General features: G+C 37.1%; 1 long non-coding RNA gene across 1 annotated transcript; it reads left to right on the forward strand.

Moving 5' to 3' along the window:
• The first annotated feature begins 6,325 nt into the window (after positions 1–6,325).
• Positions 6,326–8,401, forward strand: LOC142161816 (uncharacterized). Its single transcript, XR_012693457.1, has 2 exons — positions 6,326–7,725; positions 7,984–8,401. It is a non-coding gene; the product is annotated as an uncharacterized LOC142161816 (long non-coding RNA).
• The last annotated feature ends 9,205 nt before the right edge of the window (positions 8,402–17,606 follow it).

Consider the following 17,606-nt stretch of genomic DNA (forward strand, 5'->3'; position numbering starts at 1 on the left):
GACAATTGGGTATGCTGAGTCCCATCGAGCCAAAACTGCCAAATCTTCCCCCGAGGAACCTTGATCACTCTATGAGTTGCGAATATTGTTCTGGTGCTCCGGGACATGACACAGAGAAGTGATGGCAATTGAAAACAGCTATTCAAGAGCTCATTGATACTAATCGAATTGAGGTCCAAGCTCTGGAGGCACCCAATATCAACCAGAATCCGTTGTCCGCCCATCTTGAGACAAATATGATCGAGACAATGCATGTGGGAGGGGAGCCCAAGAAGCCTTCACATATCGTCATGATGATTTGGTCTAAAGAAGTTATGCCAGTTGAAAAGCCAACAAGTGAGAAATCAGTGATCAGGTTGAGCGGGGCAAACAGTGAACCATATGCGGTAGTCAAGAAAGGGTCTTCAAGTGGCGTTGCAGTGAAACAAAAAAAAAGCAAAAGTGGTGGTGCCAGGGGTGGCGAACAAGCCTATCAAAATTGTGGAGGGTTCTCTTACAGATCCTGTAATTATCACACCTATAACTCAATTACCGATAGTCAACAACAAGGCAGTCCCGTGGAATTATGAACTAGTGACAGTGACTTACAATGGGAAAGAGGTTAAAGAAGAAGTTTGTGAGACCCATGGTTTGACCCGATCGGGGAGATGCTTTGCCCCCGAAGAGTTGAGAAAAGCTAAGATTTTCAAAGATGGGTCCTCCCAAAGCCCATCCCACGTCTCTCTAGATTATTTGTCAAGCCCGACACCAAGAAACGCCTAGCAACAACAGTTCCCAGTTCTGTGGTTGGTCCTGATAAGGAGTTTCTTGAAAGGTTTCAGAAATTATTCGACTAGGTGAACATGGTGGAAGTTGGAGAGGGTTCTAGCAAGGCGGATGTGCAACTTGTTGGGCCCAGTGCAAAGATTAACAATTGAGAAGCTACTCCTCTTCCTACTCGGAAGGAGTTTTGGTAGTTTGCTTTGATTTTCTTTCAGTTTATCTGGATTATTCCAGGGTTGTAATTCAGATTCTATGTTTCGTCCGTTTGGATGTATAAACCTTGTTATCTTTCAATTTCAATGAAATGCAATTTCCCTTTTTCATCATTTCTGATAGTTTTATTTTTGCTTTTCCTTTTTCTTCCTTGTACAGTTCTTTTTATGTTGGTTTCAATGGCGTGACATGCATGAGGAATCTCCGGCCCAGTCTTAAAAGCTAATCTAATTCTAAAATAGTAATTCAAGAAATAAAGTGTGATGATGAATCAGAATATGATGAGGATGAGGCCTTTGAAGAGATTAGTAAAGAACTAAGTCATTTTGAAGAAAAACCCAAGCTTAACCTAAGTGATACAGAAGCAATCAATTTAGGGGACCCAGATAATATCAGAGAAACTAAGATAAGTGTCCATATTGAACCTCAACTCAGGGAAGAGATAATTAAAGTGTTACTTGAGTACAAAGACGTCTTTGCATGGTCATATAATGACATGCCAGGTTTAAGCACTGACTTGGTGGTTCACAAATTGCCCACTGACCCGACATTCCCTCCTGTCAAGCAGAAGCTGAGGAAATTTAAAATTGATATGAGTGTGAAGATCAAAGAAGAGGTCACCAATCAATTTGATGCAAAAGTCATTCGGGTCACTCGGTATCCCACTTGGTTAGCCAATGTAGTACCGGTGCCAAAGAAGGATGGCAAGACCAGGGTGTGTATTGATTACCGTGATCTCAACAAGGTGAGCCCCAATGACAACTTTCCACTGCCAAATATCCACATTCTGATTGACAATTGCGCCAAACATGAGATCGGGTCCTTTGTGGATTGCTATGCGGGCTATTATCAGATCCTAATGGATGAGGAAGATGCAGAGAAGACGACATTCATCACGCCATGGGGAACATACTGCTACAGGGTCATGCCTTTCGGTTTGAAAAATGCTGGGGCAACTTACATGAGGGCAATGACAACCATATTCCATGACATGATACATAAGGAGATCGAGGTTTATGTGGATGATGTAATCATAAAGTCTAGAAAGCAGTCTGATCATGTTAGAGATTTGAGAAAATTCTTCCAAAGGCTTCGCAGGTACAATCTTAAGCTCAATCCTGCAAAATGCGCATTTGGTGTGCCATCTAGAAAATTGTTGGGATTCATAGTCAGTCGTCGAGGTATTGAATTGGACCCGTCAAAGATTAAAGCTATCCAAGAATTGCCACCTCCAAGGAACAAGACTGAAGTGATGAGTCTATTAGGGAGGTTGAATTACATCAGCAGGTTTATTGCTCAGCTTACGACAACTTGTGAGCCTATCTTCAAATTGTTGAAGAAAGATGTTGCGGTCAACTGGACAGATGAGTGTCAAGAAGCATTTGATAAGATAAAGGGGTATTTGTCAAATCCACCTGTGTTGGTGCCACTAGAAACGGGGAGACCTTTGATTCTGTATTTGACGGTTTTGGATAATTCGTTTGGTTGTGTGTTGGGTCAGTATGTCATCACCGGCATGAAGGAGCAGTCCATCTATTATCTCAGCAAGAAGTTCACATCTTACTAGGTTAAGTACACTCACCTATAAAGGACATGTTGCGCCCTAACTTGGGTGGCGCAAAAGTTGAAACATTATTTGTCATCTTACACTACTTACCTCACCTCTCGTTTGGATCCGTTAAGGTATATTTTTCAGAAACTTATGCCTACAGGGAGGCTCGCAAAGTGTCAGATCTTGCTCACAGAATTTGACATCGTCTATGTGACTAGGACCGCGATGAAAGTCCAGGCATTGGCCGATCATTTGGCTTAGAACCTAGTAGATGAAGAATATGAGCCTTTGAAGACTTACTTCCCTGATGAAGAGGTAATGCATATTGATGAGTTGGAACTAGTTGGAGAGCCAAGTTGGAAACTTTTCTTTGATGGAGCTGCTAACATGAAAGGCATCGAGATATGGGCTGTACTTATTTCTGAAACATGACATCACTACCCTGTTACGGCTCAGCTTCGTTTCTACTATACTAGCAACATGGTTGAGTACGAGGCATGCATTTTGGGTTTGAGGTTAGCTGCAGACATAGGTATCCAAGAAGTTTTGGTCTTGGGGGACTCGGACCTTCTGGTACACCAGATTCAAGGGGAATGGGAAACACGAGATTTGAAACTCATACCATACCGGCAATGTTTGCAAGATCTTTGTCAATGGTTTCGATCAGTAGAGTTCAGGCATATTCCAAGGATCTATAACGAAGTTGCTGATGCTTTGGCTACCTTGGCGTTAATGTTACATCATCCGAATAAGGCTTATGTTGACCCGTTGCATATTTAGGTCCATGATCAGCATGCTTACTGTAACGTGGTAGAAAAAGAACTTGATGGAGAGCTTTGGTTTTATGATATCAAGGAATATATCAGGATGGGGGTGTATCCGGTACAAGCCATAGGCGATCAAAAGAGAACAATTCGGCGGTTGGCGAGCGAATTTTTCTTCAGCGGAGGGGTTTTGTACAAAAGGACTTCGGATCTTGGATTGTTGAGATGCGTAGATGCTAGTCAGGCCACAGCTATCATGACCGAAGTACATTCTGGAGTCTTTGGACCACACATGAATGGGTACGTGCTGGAAAAGAAGATTTTCTAACCAGGTTATTATTGGCTCACTATGGAGCGAGATTGTATCAGTTTCGTGCGCAAATGTCATCAGTGCCAAGTGCATGGAGATTTGATTCATTCTCCACCATCTGAATTGCACACAATGTCTGCAACATGGCCTTTTTTTGCGTGGGGCATGGATGTCATTGGACCAATCGAGCCAGCAACGTCCAATGGGCACAGGTTTATTCTGGTGGCCATTGATTATTTTACCAAGTGGGTTGAAGCTAAAACTTTCAAGTCCGTGACCAAGAAAGCAGTGGTCGATTTTGTGCACTCAAATATCATTTGCCGGTTCAGGATCCCGAAGGTAATCATCATAGATAATGGTGCTAATCTCAATAGTCATTTGATGAAAGAGGTATGTCAACAGTTAAAGATCACGCATCGAAATTCCACCCCATATCGCCCCAAGGCGAATGGAGCAGTCGAGGCAGCCAACAAGAATATAAAGAAGATACTTTGAAAAATGGTGGAGGGTTCTAGACAGTGGCATGAAAAGCTGCCTTTTGCATTGCTGGGTTATTGCACTACTGTTCGTACTTCAGTAGGGGAAACTCCTTATTTGTTGGTATATGGCACTGAGGTGGTGATACCTGCGGAAGTTGAAATCCCGTCCCTTCGGATTGTCGCTGAGTCCGAAATTGATGACGATGAGTAGGTCAAAACTCGCTTGGAATAGTTGAGTTTAATTGATGAGAAAAGATTGGAAGTAGTTTGTCATGGTCAGTTGTATCAACAGAGAATGACAAGAGCATATAACAAGAAGGTGCGTCCACAGAAGTTTGAAGTGGGTCAATTAGTATTGAAACGTATCCTTCCTCATCAGGTTGAAGCGAAAGGCAAGTTCGCCCCAAATTGGCATGGGTCGTTCAACGTAGCTAGAGTGTTGTCCAATGGTGCTTTGTATTTAATAAATATAGAAGGTAAGTGTGTAGAAATGGCCATCAATTTCGATGCGGTCAAGAGATATTATGTATGATTTCTTTGTTTAAATTGTATTTGTTTGTACTTGGCATATTTTGAAGATTGGAATGACAAAGACATTTTATTTTGCTATCTAAACACTTTATCCTTTGTTCCCCCTTTGAGCCTTGTTTATTTCTTTTCATACCCCTCTTTTGGAATCAATAGCAAAGATCAGAAACGCATGCGTGAAAGACAGATGAAGGAAAAGAGAGAAAGGAAAAGAATGAAAAGAGAAAGAAAAAGAAGAAAAGAAAAAGAGAAAAACAAGAAGAAAAGAAGATAAGAAAACAACAAAGAAGAGAAAAAGAAAGTAAAAAGAGAAAGAAAAGAAAGAGAAAATCACAACAGCAAAGCAGTTTCTATGACATGAACTACGTTCGACCTGATTCCTTTTAAGGATACGTAGGCAGCCTCACGGTTCGGTCCCATCAAAATAAAATCCCAAAAGTCCCCAAGCAAAGAAATTTGGGCAGAAGTTGTGATTGTTACAAGAAATCTGATTCCAAAAGTTGTAATTTTGAACCCAATCAGAAGATATAACTTAGATTTAAAATTGTCTTTTAATTAAGAGTTGTCAGGACCTTCCTGGATAATGGGGTGTAGTTTTAAGATCGGCTTAGATAACAGGATATAGCGAAAGTAATACCTTTAGGAAATATAATTTAGATTTAAAAACTGTCGTTTAGTTAAGAAGTGTCCGGACTCCCCTGGATAATGGGACCTAGCTTTCAAATTCTTAGTAATATTTGGTAACATGATTCAGTTTAACACTCACATATGTGCCCAGCTACCAAACTGGGGCAGAAAATTTTCTTTGTTTTGTCTATTTTTGTTGAAATCAGGTACCCACTTGGAGAACAAGGAGAATATAATTCAAGTTTAGCAGTCAGGCGCCCACCTGGAGAACATGGGAATATAATTCAAGTCCAGCAGTCAGGCGCCCACCTGGAGAGCACGAGAATACATTTCAAGTTCAGCAATCAGGCGCCCACCTGGAGAGCACGGGAATATAATTCAAGTTCAGCAGTCAGGCATCCACCTAGAGAAAGGGAGTACATCTCATATTACAATTCAAATCGGCAACAAAGGGATTCACCGGGAGAATACAAGTCAACAAGGCAACAAGAACCACAAGAGCAAGTTTGAAGATATAGATAGGATTTTGTAATGCATAGATCATAGTCTAGTCTAGCTTCTTTTTATTTTGACATGGTGTAATAAGGGGTTCAGTAAGCAGTAGCAGCAACAACAACAATAGTGAAATCACAGATTCATGGTAGTCTCAGCTACCAAAACTTCCCGAACTACACTGACTTGATTCCTTTTTAGCCAAGGATATGTAGGCAACCTCAGAAGCAGGGTGCGGTCAAATCTTTCAAAAATGCTTCCCACGGAGTATTCGAATGGGCAAAAATCGCTCGTATCCGCTCACTTTATCTTTACACGAAAACTCTCCATGTTTTCGAGCAAAGTGGGGCAGCTGTGAGCACGTAATTTTTGCCCTATATGAATTACTCCCATAAATTCAAAATAAAATAATTTTTTCCATTGTTTGCAATTTCGTGGATTTTTGTAGCATTTTTTGATTAATTGCTTGCATTTGTCTGTACATGTTTATTTTATTTAATTAATGAAAAATAAAAAATATGTTGCATTTGCATTTAGGATTTAACTTTGCATTTTTTAATTAAGTAGTAAAATATTTATTTTATAAGAATTGGAAAAATCACAATAATAGTTTACTTTTGCTTTTTAATTTTAGTCTTGAATTTTGTTAATTCTCCTTTAATTCGGTTTTAATTGATAGTAGTAAGTATTGTTTGTAGTAGTTAATTTGATTAGATAATTTGTATTAGGAATTAATTTAGGTTTGTTTTTAATTTTAATTTATAAAGAAAAAGAAAATAAAAAGAAAAAAAAAGGGAAAGAATTGGGAAAAGAATTTGATTTTGGGCCAAATCAGCTGATTTTCCCCAGGCCCAAACCAAAGTCCCCTTTAATTACATGGCCGAGAGTCACACTTATCCGGTCCAAGCGTCCAGTTGTGTAGACAATCCAAACGACGTAGTAGGGGGGCGATACTACGCCGTTTGGAGTTGTTTGGTTTCAACTTAATCTTGGCCGCCCTTTTTACTTCATTCAATGGCCCAAAGACTTCCCCCATATCAAATAAAATTGTCTGAAAGCCTCTCAGTTAATCTAAAACCAAACAACTCATCTCTCTCTCTCATCTTCATCTCAGGCACCACCTTGAAACCCTAACGCCGCCATACCCACGCGCCGGCGGCGCCGCTTCAAGCCAGCTTCAAAATCACACTCACGAACCATCTCACTCTCCCCTTTTCAAATCCCAACATGGTTCCCCTCGAATCCATCCCAATTTCCTCAAATCTTGAATCAAAATCCGGGACCCTAATTCCCTCTTCACCTCTGTCTCATCCGTTAAGGTTTGGTTTGATTGTTCTCCGAGCATGAAGAATTTTTGGACTAGAAACAAGTGTTAGGTGGGTTGTTCTCACAAGAACAACCCGAATAACACTCATTTCAGGTCCAAGTTGAAATGGCTGGTTAGTCCATGCAAATTCATCGTTTGTTTTTCCCACTCAGGTATTTCGGGTCCTTATTGCTTGTTCTGCAATTTCCTTTCAAGCTTCGTCTGTTTCTTCCCTCTCTCAGATTTTTCCATTCTTACATAAATAGGCCCGTTATTTTTTTTAGTCCAGTTTTCTTCTTCTATTAGTTAGAGTTTGGTTTAGTGAATCCTTTATTGGCTGTTTAGTTGAATTTTTAGTTTTGGACGCCCTTACAATCATGGTTTGTCAATTTTTATTTGTTGAGGTCTGGGTTTGTTGACTGGGTTCTGAAAGTTCAGAAGGCCCAAAGAAGAAGGGTTCACCCAATTGGCAGGCCAGGGTTTGGGTCATGGGTCAACTTGACCCGAGTTGGTTTTAAGAGGGGGGTATTTCAGCAATTAGGGTTTAAACCTAGGGTGTGAACTGAACAAAAAGAAAATTGGGGAAGGGATAATTGGCAAACTAGGAACTCACTTCAGCAGCCCTAGGGTCCTCTATATAAGGCTGTCTTAGTAAAAATGATGGGGAGAGATCAGACCTAGAAAAATCAGAGGTAGCTGAAGGAGAATTTAAACATTGAAAAGGGTCTGAAAAATCAGAGAAAAATACAAAAACAACACCATAAAACACTGTTTGATTGGAGTATTATAGGTCACTCTATGGGTTTTCAAAAATGTTTGAATTGGTTTTTTGAACTTTCCTAGGATTGAAATGGTTTAACAAGCTGGATTTTGTTGATTCGATCTGCTGAAGTTCATCTTCTGCTACTGTTGATCTTCTCACTCTTTTTTTTTTGCTTTAACTTTATCAGGTACATACTCGTGATACTCAATGGCTTGTGAAGTTGATTTGCAGAATGAAATAAAAGCAGATTTCGAAGCATAGCATTAGCTTATGTCACTGTTTCAGTCATGATACATGGATGTTTTTTTTTATTTATCTGATTGATGTGCTACATCATATAATTGAATTCCAGCTTGAATAATTAGGTTTTCTCTGTTCTTTTGTATTGCTTTACTTATTCAGAATTGTTATCTAAACTTGGAGGATGATTGGACTAGTTGGACTGTCATGAAGGCCTGAATCTGTAGGCCGCATTAGAATATTTATGCTATGTATTTTTACTCAAAGTGTGGCCACAGATTCGTAGTGTCTGGATGTTGCATTTGTTCACAAGATTGCACAGTTAGTTCATTTTTAACTAATATGCACGATAGCTTCTTTATTCATTGTTGTTGAGAAAAGCATGCTTGAATTCAAGTTGTCAAGTAGTCAGTTAGTGCAAAATCCATGGGGGGAAATGGTTAAGAATGCTTTCGAGTAGTCCTATGTAATTGGTTGTACGTGAGCATGCTAAAACAGAGTTGAAGTTTGAATGTTAATGTGAAGTTGTTAAGATTTAGAAGTTCAAAATGATGAGTCAATTGCATGGCTCATTATTCTATTTTTTTTTAAAAAAAAATTTGGAAATTGAATGTCTTCCTGGTAGTTTAAGAACATTTAGTAACATAGGTATGAATTCTTATTTTGCTCTTTAAGTGATTTCAAGTTTATTCATCTTTATTCTACTTGTGTTGTTGGTTTCTTAAGTTAGGCTACCATGTTGGTTCATATGATCTAAGAATGGATTTTGTTAAAGTAAATAAATATAATAGCAAAAGATCTGTGTGCAAAGGGAATAACTATCGTCCCCAGATTAGTCTCCGTCGAGGTCGCGCATGGTTGTGCCAAATATGGAAGTCTGCCAACTCGCAAGATTAAAATCAGTAAGGTTAGCCCATGTTGGAATGAGTTATACGTAAAGCTGGAATATTACTGTAAATTGGATGTCACATAGTTGTAGGTCGTGATTAATATTGTAACAGGACATGGTCACAAGACCAAGGAAAATTACTGACTTTGCGGTCTAATGCAGAATTGGTATCAATTTTACTTTCTTGTAGTTTAGTTAGCTAAATATGATTATTCGTAGTTCACTTAGTTGAATGTTTTTCCTTTAATGAATTGGAGGTGCGCTGTGCTAAACAAATGACAAATGCATGGCCCTCGTCTAATTAATCTTGTTTATCCTTAGAATCGAGGTGCGCCATTTAGCGAATTTTTCATGGCCCTCACAAAGTTGCAAACGCGTAGTTGCTTTAGGCGCGTTGTTTTACTAATTTATCTTCCTAAACTCGGGTGCACATTTATGTGACCCAAATCCAAATCTCAACGTTAGATAAAATGTGTTGCGAACTGCGGGTGCATTTATGTGACGTGGTTTGAAACATATTTTAAATGATGTTGCAATCTTCCTTTAATTAATTAAATAAAAGCGGTTATAAAGTTAAAATTGAATTATAGGGTAAAACATGTATTAAAATCAGACAATGGGCTAATTATGATAGTTTAAGCAATTGTGCTAGAACCACGGAATCCGGGGGTGCCTAACACCTTCCCTCGAGTTAACAGAATTCCTTACCCAGATTTCTGTGTTTGCGGACTATAAAACAAAGTCAATCTTTTCCTCGATTGGGGATTTAAACTGGTGACTTGGGACACCACAAAATTATCCCAAGTGGCGACTCTGAATTTAATAAATAAATAATCCCGTTTCGATTGTCACCTTAAGTTAGAAAAAACTTCCTTATATATACCCTTCCGGGGTGTAGGTAAAAAGGAGGTGTGACATACACTATATGTTGCAATTATATTAAATATATTTCATTATACATGTTTTGATTATCCAATAATAATGTGCTACTGTTTTTAGTGGTGCTAAATATATTGATAGATTGTACAAATGCAAATCAGAACTGCAAACAATCAATGTTATTATATGTATACAGATGTATAAATGAGAGTATAAGTTTGTATAAAATTGTATAACTATATACTCCCTCTGTTTCAATTTATGTGAACCTATTTGACTGGGCATAAAGTTTAAGAAAAGAGAGAAGACTTTTGATCTTGTGGTGTAAAATGAGGCACATATATTTTGTGTGGCTATAAATCATTGTGTAAAGGTAAATTGTTTCTAAATAAGTAAAGAGGTCATTCTTTTTGGCACGGACTAAAAAAAAATAGATTCACATAAATTGAAACGGAGGGAGTATATTATTGTATACATATGTATAAACCCTGCAACATTAACAAAACTGCAACAATAACGAAAATACATACTTTGTTAAAGGAAAAAACAACTAAAATATTCGTTAAAATGTAATTCATTCACAACCACAATGTGTAATGATTACCACAAATTATACAAAAATAAAAAACATCTATAATATCCTTTAAGGTTATCTCACAAGTAGCAGAATAGTACTTAGACAAAACTAGGAAACAACTCTTGATACATAGCAAAACTACATTAAAATGGGAAAAACAGAACTACTTTCTCGGTCGTCCCCTCTTCCTCTTCCTGAAAAGTCTCCCTGTGATTTCATCACCACTAATTGCACCGAACTGTTGTTTTTTCCTTCCATAATCCCACAACAGAGATCCCCACCCGGTGCGAAGTATCTCAATGTCAAAATTATCTTTTCAAATTTTCTTACCCAGGATGAAATACTTAGCAAAGCTAGCAACAAAAGCACCACAATCACTGTAATTAAAAAAAATTAGATTATCTGTGTGTTACTGTAAATAGGTACATTAATAGTAAAATAATAAAACAAATGAGATTAACCTACCATTTAATCTATTGTGGCAAATTATTAACCAGATTAATCTACAAAGCATCAGAATGGGATTTATCGGTATATGCACCATTATTCCAATCAATGACCTTCTTCTCGATAGAAAAATCAGAACTCTTCAAGAAGTAAGGTAGCAAAATTGCATAAGGTAATGCAACATCCAAAGCAAGTCTATCATTAATAGCTCCACGGTTAGAGTCATAGATGTGGATGCACCTATCTATGAACGTAAACAACCCCAAAACCTAGTGGCCCAATTTTACTCTTCCGCGCTTAACATAGATAGTGAATAAGACGTGGTCAACAGTGTGCCACGCTACATTTGCATCACAATAATACCCTCTAATGTACTCTTCTATCTCATGCCCTTTAGGAATCACTGAAGGATCTTGATTCACTTTGAAATTTTTATACAGTGAGTTGATTTTATTACCAAAGGCAAAGTGGGTTATAGTAAACCGCATGGCAACATTCGACCCACATTTCCCCCTCTTTCTCAAATAGTAAAAGAGGACATCCAAGTGCTGAGGCAAGAAATAAAATAAAAATAACCACCGCTACTAGATTTTTTAAATATATAAATTTATACACTATTATACAAAGTTATATTTATTTATACAAAGTTATACAATCTTATACCGTGATTATACAAAGTTATGTATACACTATGGGGTCTCAAACAATAAAGATACGCAACAAATAAAAAAAGACATTAGGACAGAAAGTTATTAAATACCGTGTCAATCAAAGGTCGACCACAATACGTAAGTGAATGTAACCAATCCTTCGTGGTCACATGACACGAGCCAAAAGTAAAAGCTTCTGCAAGTTTATTTACTTCATCGGTATAAATATTTTTGGCACTTCAAATCACAAAAAATAAAAAGTAATCAGAAATACCTTTATTGACAAGTATAAAATCAGAACATGAAAGCTTAAAGAAAGTTAAGATACATTCGCCTCGTATCCATCTCATTATCAACAAACGCGCAAAACTCTTTGGCCAATGGTGACAAGGGATCAAAATAATCAATTTCGATCGTGAAAGGATGCTTGATATCAAAAATGAGCTTGTGCGCCGATCCTGATGCCCTCGAATCAAAAACTGGCAAATACTGAGATTTGGCATATTTTCTTGGTATTTTCTGTCAAACCGATTGTTCAGGAGAAATGTAATCCTCTTCTACGTCTATGATGGGTGGTCTGTGAAGCACAATTTAGGACATCTGTAGCGAAGCTAAATCTTCATCGCCAATGTCATCCCAAAATGTATCACCCTTGACATCACCTATTGCCCCTCAGATAGAGAAAACCAATAATAAAAAACTTTCAAAATGAAGAAAAGAAAAATCAGACAAAAAAAGATAAAATGCAGAACGAATACCATGATCAACACCATCAGTAATTCCCTCGTTTGCATTGACACCTAAATCTGTTTGGTTAGCTAGCATGTTATCTTGATTCACTTGATCGACAAAGTTAGGAACAATATCATATTGATAGCCATCATATTCGCTGAGACCAGATGTATTGTCATCAGACAAGCATTGACGAATCTAATAAAAAATAATAGAAAGAGAAGGCATAACTGTTGAGTGATTTGGTTTTATCAGTAAAATATTACCTTAGAATTAGGAACCTCCTCCCTCGTTTACTTAGTTTCCTTCATATTCAGAAAACTGAACACTTTTTCAAAGGAAGAAACTACATAACTGTTAAGTATCGTAACTGTATCAGTCAACTACAACAAAAAATAACAAAAGTAAATCAACAACCATATTTATAACCAAAAAATCATATATATACAAAAAGTACCGATAAACTACAGAAAAGCTAAAGCTCCAGTACCTTTCCAACAGCACTCCTCAACTTCTCAACTTCAGCATTCAATAGATCAATGCGCGTCGAAGGATCATAACTCGGGTTAGGCTGTCACTCCGTATTCTGAGGATTAGGTCGTTTAGACTGTTGCTCCGTATTATAAGGATAAGGTCGTTTAGACTGTTGCTTCATATTCTGAGGACAAGGTGGAGATGCTGAGATAGAATTATCAGTATGAAAGGATATGCAACATCGTTGGCATTAACTTAAAAAAGTGTGTCGATGTTCAGAGTTGACATCTCTTCACGAGTAGGGAAAATGTTCCTATAGTTCAACTGCAATAAGAAAACTGGATTACAATAGTAGAAAAAGGAAATTGTGACATATTCATCAGTATACATACTTACAGAAAAACCGAAATCATATATGAAGAAGTATTATGGTACAAAATGTTTACCTTGTCGATACTAGACATGATCACCCCGCTAGTCAAATTCGCATATGTTGGAGTTTCAGTGACTTTCCAATTAAGAATGCGTGGCACATTTGTGCCAACGCGAACAGCTAGATGCTTGTCAACCATAGAGGAACACTCAAAAACCATATTTGTAACGCAAGTGGCAAACCTCCGAGCCTATACATTGTCAAATAGTCACATTGTCTGTCCCTCATTGTCTTTAAAATATCTTCAAATGACTTTTTTCCCCAAGCATACGTATGATATTGACCACTTTCAATGATATCAAAATTATCTTTATTGATACCATGATTATTGGCATCTGAGAATATGAAATGATGGACAAACACTACAAGGCCATCTTGAACGCATCTTCGCTCCACTTCCAGTCCTTTTTCTTGAAGCGATCAAGAAACTGCCCCCTCGTTATATCCATTTTCCCATCTCCTGGAAAATACCCTTTTAGCAACCTATTGACATCTGGTTTGTCATAGAAAGTGGTGTCTTCTTCTACACACTTCAAACTAGTGATAACAACAAACTCTCTAATGCCAAAACGCAGCAAACAACCATTAATTTTAACCCACAACTCCCTTTCCCACCCTGGGACGACTTCCCTTAATAGTATACAATGAATAAGTTGATTTTGAATTTTAAATTGAGGCAGGTCCAAGAAGTACCCAAAACAACTAACACGAAATATTTTAAGTTACGTGTCAGTCAAACAATGCTTCAAAATGCTGAAAATATCAGTCTCGATATAGGAACTAATCCTGTTGTGGAAATAATCAATTGATTGTATATAGAAGTCTCCAACCTTGCATATGGAAAAATAACAAGAAAGAAATCAGAAACAAAAACTATACTAAAATATTGTATAAACATGTATAAATCAGTGTAGCAGTACTTGCATAAAGATGTATAAACAGTTGTATAACTTCGTATGAAATTATATAAGGATGTATAAAATTAATAGCAACATAGGGAATACCTTCAGCTTAGCTTTTCTCTCCTTCAATTTGCGGCGAGTAGCAATCCTTTGTTCTTTGGATATGAAATCAAAACCACTCTCACCATCGTCCTTGATCTTGCTCTTTTTATGCTTAATGTCCTCGATCTTTCTCTTTTTCGGTTTAACACTAGGGCCTACATCATCTTCATTAATCAAATCAAATTTCAGCTTTTCTTTGGATTGTCACACCTCTTTTTTCCCACACAACCCTATTACGTGGCTGAGTTGGAAGAGTTTTTTCAATTAAAGTGACGTTTTGAAAAGAGATTATTTATTATTTAGAGTCCCCACTTGGAATTGAGTTTTGGTGTTCCAAGTCACCTTTATTTGAATCCCCTTTCAAAAGGAAGGTTTGACTCTTAATTATGGTCCACGAAACAGAAGATTGAGTAAAGAATTCTGTTGACCGAGGGGAAGGTGTAAGGCACCCCCTCGAGTCCCGTGGTTCTAGCACAGTCGCTTTATTGACTAATGTAAGGCTTAAATCAATTTTTAGCTATTCTTGTATTTTATTGATTATGGCTTATTTATTACCGCTTAATTAATTATTATATTTTATTAATTGTGTTCACCAAGATGCGGTACGCACACAAGATATTCTTCTTTGAAATTAAATGTTAAACCAAGGTATGATAATGTACACATGGTTAAAACATAATTATTGTAAATTTAAAGGTATCAAGACGCGGAATGTGCACATGATCCTTTTATCACTTCATCATATCAATCCAAGGTTCGGGTATGAACACATGGGCTAATAGCGTATTTAGAATATTTAATTATTTTGTCTCTTTTATACTCGAGATATTTAATTGTATATCTTATATTATTATTATTATTTACTTATCACAACTAATCTTGAATCAGTTCCTAACTCATCTCACTTCCTCACATTTTTTTATCATTCTTTTTATTTCTTGCAACGGTTTTGAATTAATTCATAACCACATCTCTTCCTCACTTATTAAAATTATTAATTTTCATAAATAGAACCTGCATTACTTAGATCAAAACTACAGTGAAACAGAGGTATTGGAATATCATGGGATATGTAGAATGAAAAATCTAACATGAATACCCTTACCATTAACGTCAAATACTTCAAACAAACTTGCATATGAAATGTCCATATAAAAAAAAAATCTAGCACAAATATTAAAGGGACGAAAAAGAAACAAATTATTAGATACATAAAACGAGACAGAAAATAAACATGTCCTTGGAAGATTAACATCTGGCTTTGTTACAAGCATATAAAATCATCATAATTAACATCTGGTTTTATCATCATAGATGAGAAAATAAATTAAGGAAAGTGAAGAGATATATTAACCTTTTGCAAGTAAAGCTTTCCAATATATGTTGAAAAGAAAAGAAAATCCAGCAAATACAATGCTATCCAATATCAAATTTGAGCAATAATAAAAAACTGCGAACGAAATCTCGAACCCAGTCTTCAAACTAAACTAGCATAAACTCCACAATTTTCCAAATGAACCTTGACTATATAAGAACAATGCTCTTTTTTTTTTTTCTTAGTTGATGAAACTTTTGTAGTCAGATTTTTCTCAGCTCTCTTTCCTTTTCACCTTCTTTTTCAAGATGTCCCCTTCCCCTATATTTATAAACAGGAATAAAGTAGTTATTTACTCTTATGCAAAGAGTTATAAGTGGGGATGTGGGATTGTGAGTGGAGGGAAATGGGGAAATGGAGAATACAACGTGAGGGGTATGGGGAAAATGGGGTTTTTTTTATTAATTTTATTTTTTTTTATATTTTTTAAAGTCAAAACAGTTTTTTAAATAAAGTTTGATAACAAACTTCACCCCTTTAACGTGATTTAGTTTCTTTTGAATTTTTTTTGTTTTAAAAGATAATTAAATTATGAAGATAAGAAGAATGACCAATATTTTTTACAATGTAGGAAAACTAAATATTTACATGTACTTTAAATGATACTAAGAAAGATTCTATAGCTTACTTATTAAAAGAAACCATATATATTTGATTTTTTTTCAAAATATAACCTATTAAGAGTAAGATAAAAGTTTAAAATATTAAGATTACACCTAAAAGAAATATTTATACTAAAACAGTATAGAATTTGGGTGTGGTCAAAAATTAAGTGTTCACATGGATTTTTCATGTCTCCCATATTTCTTACTCCTTATTCTAACATTGTTAACCAGAGTAGGAGTATTCTTCGTTTGCAAATGAGTCATTCGACTGCTCTCTTGTTGCGACTTTTTTGTAGGAGCAGGAGACTCAAAATCATCATCATCGGGGCCTGGACATACGCATTCGCTTCAGCATCAGGGGTTGAGGGCAAGTCCCTCAATGATTTAACTGTAGTAGGAGTAGTTTTCGTTTGCGAACGAGTCATTCGACTGCTCTCTTGTTGCGACTATTTTTGTCACGACCCTAAACCCAGATCCGGTCGTGATGACACCTCTCGTGAAGACAAGGCCAACCAACTAGTCCCAATTCAATTTTTAAATAGTTAAACATTAATAAATAGTCTAGGCATGAGTAAATAAACCAAAGACTAAGCAAAAGATTTTATAATGTGCTGATACCGGGGTGTCACAAGTCACGAGCATCTACTAGGGTCTAAATACAACCGAAAAGTCTGAAATGTATAAAATACAGACTAATGAAATGAAGAGAGAGAAAAGCAGTGTTGCGAACGCCGGCAGTTACCTTGCTAAACTCCGATAACTCTGTCTCCGATCAGCCAATACCCGCTACCGGGTTCAAAAATACCTGAATCTGCACACGAGGTACAGGGAGTAAAGTGAGTACTCCAACTCAGTGAGTAATAATCATAACTAAAGTCTGAATGGTAAGAAATCACGAAAAGTGCATCAACATGCTGTATAGAAGCAATTCAAAAACCAGTGAGAAAGTAATGAAGCTGTAAAATCTCTTAGCTCAGTTTAAACTTCTTTGAAAATGACTTTTTCAACAGTTGCGCAAATGAATGCAAAACAATTAGTGCAGATAAGCACAGAAATCCGCCCCTCGGGCATAAATACACAATTAAACAGGTACATAACAAGCAAATAAGAAAGATAAGCACATAAGGTTCGCCCCTCGGGCACAATGTCAACAAATCCTCCCCTCGGGCAATCACATAGAACAATACCAGCCCTTCGGGCTATATCTCACATCACAATGGGTACCCCGCGCTCACTGGGGGTGTGCAGACTCCTGGAGGGGCCCCTTACGGCCCAAGTGCAATATCAAGTCATCTCGTGGTATCATAAACAGGCTCCCGGCCTCATATCAATATCAACAAGCCACCTCGTGGCGTACACATCTCAGGTTCGCAGCCTCATAATCAAATCAGTGTATCACCGTTGCGGCATACAGACCGACCCAAAAGTATCCTCACAACACAGACCATCGGCCTTACTCAGTCAAAAATCACATAAGCCACTCGGGCAACAGTAAAACATGATGC

This window comes from Nicotiana tabacum, chromosome 7, assembly GCF_000715075.1.
Source record: "Nicotiana tabacum cultivar K326 chromosome 7, ASM71507v2, whole genome shotgun sequence".
Lineage (NCBI taxonomy): Eukaryota > Viridiplantae > Streptophyta > Magnoliopsida > Solanales > Solanaceae > Nicotiana > Nicotiana tabacum.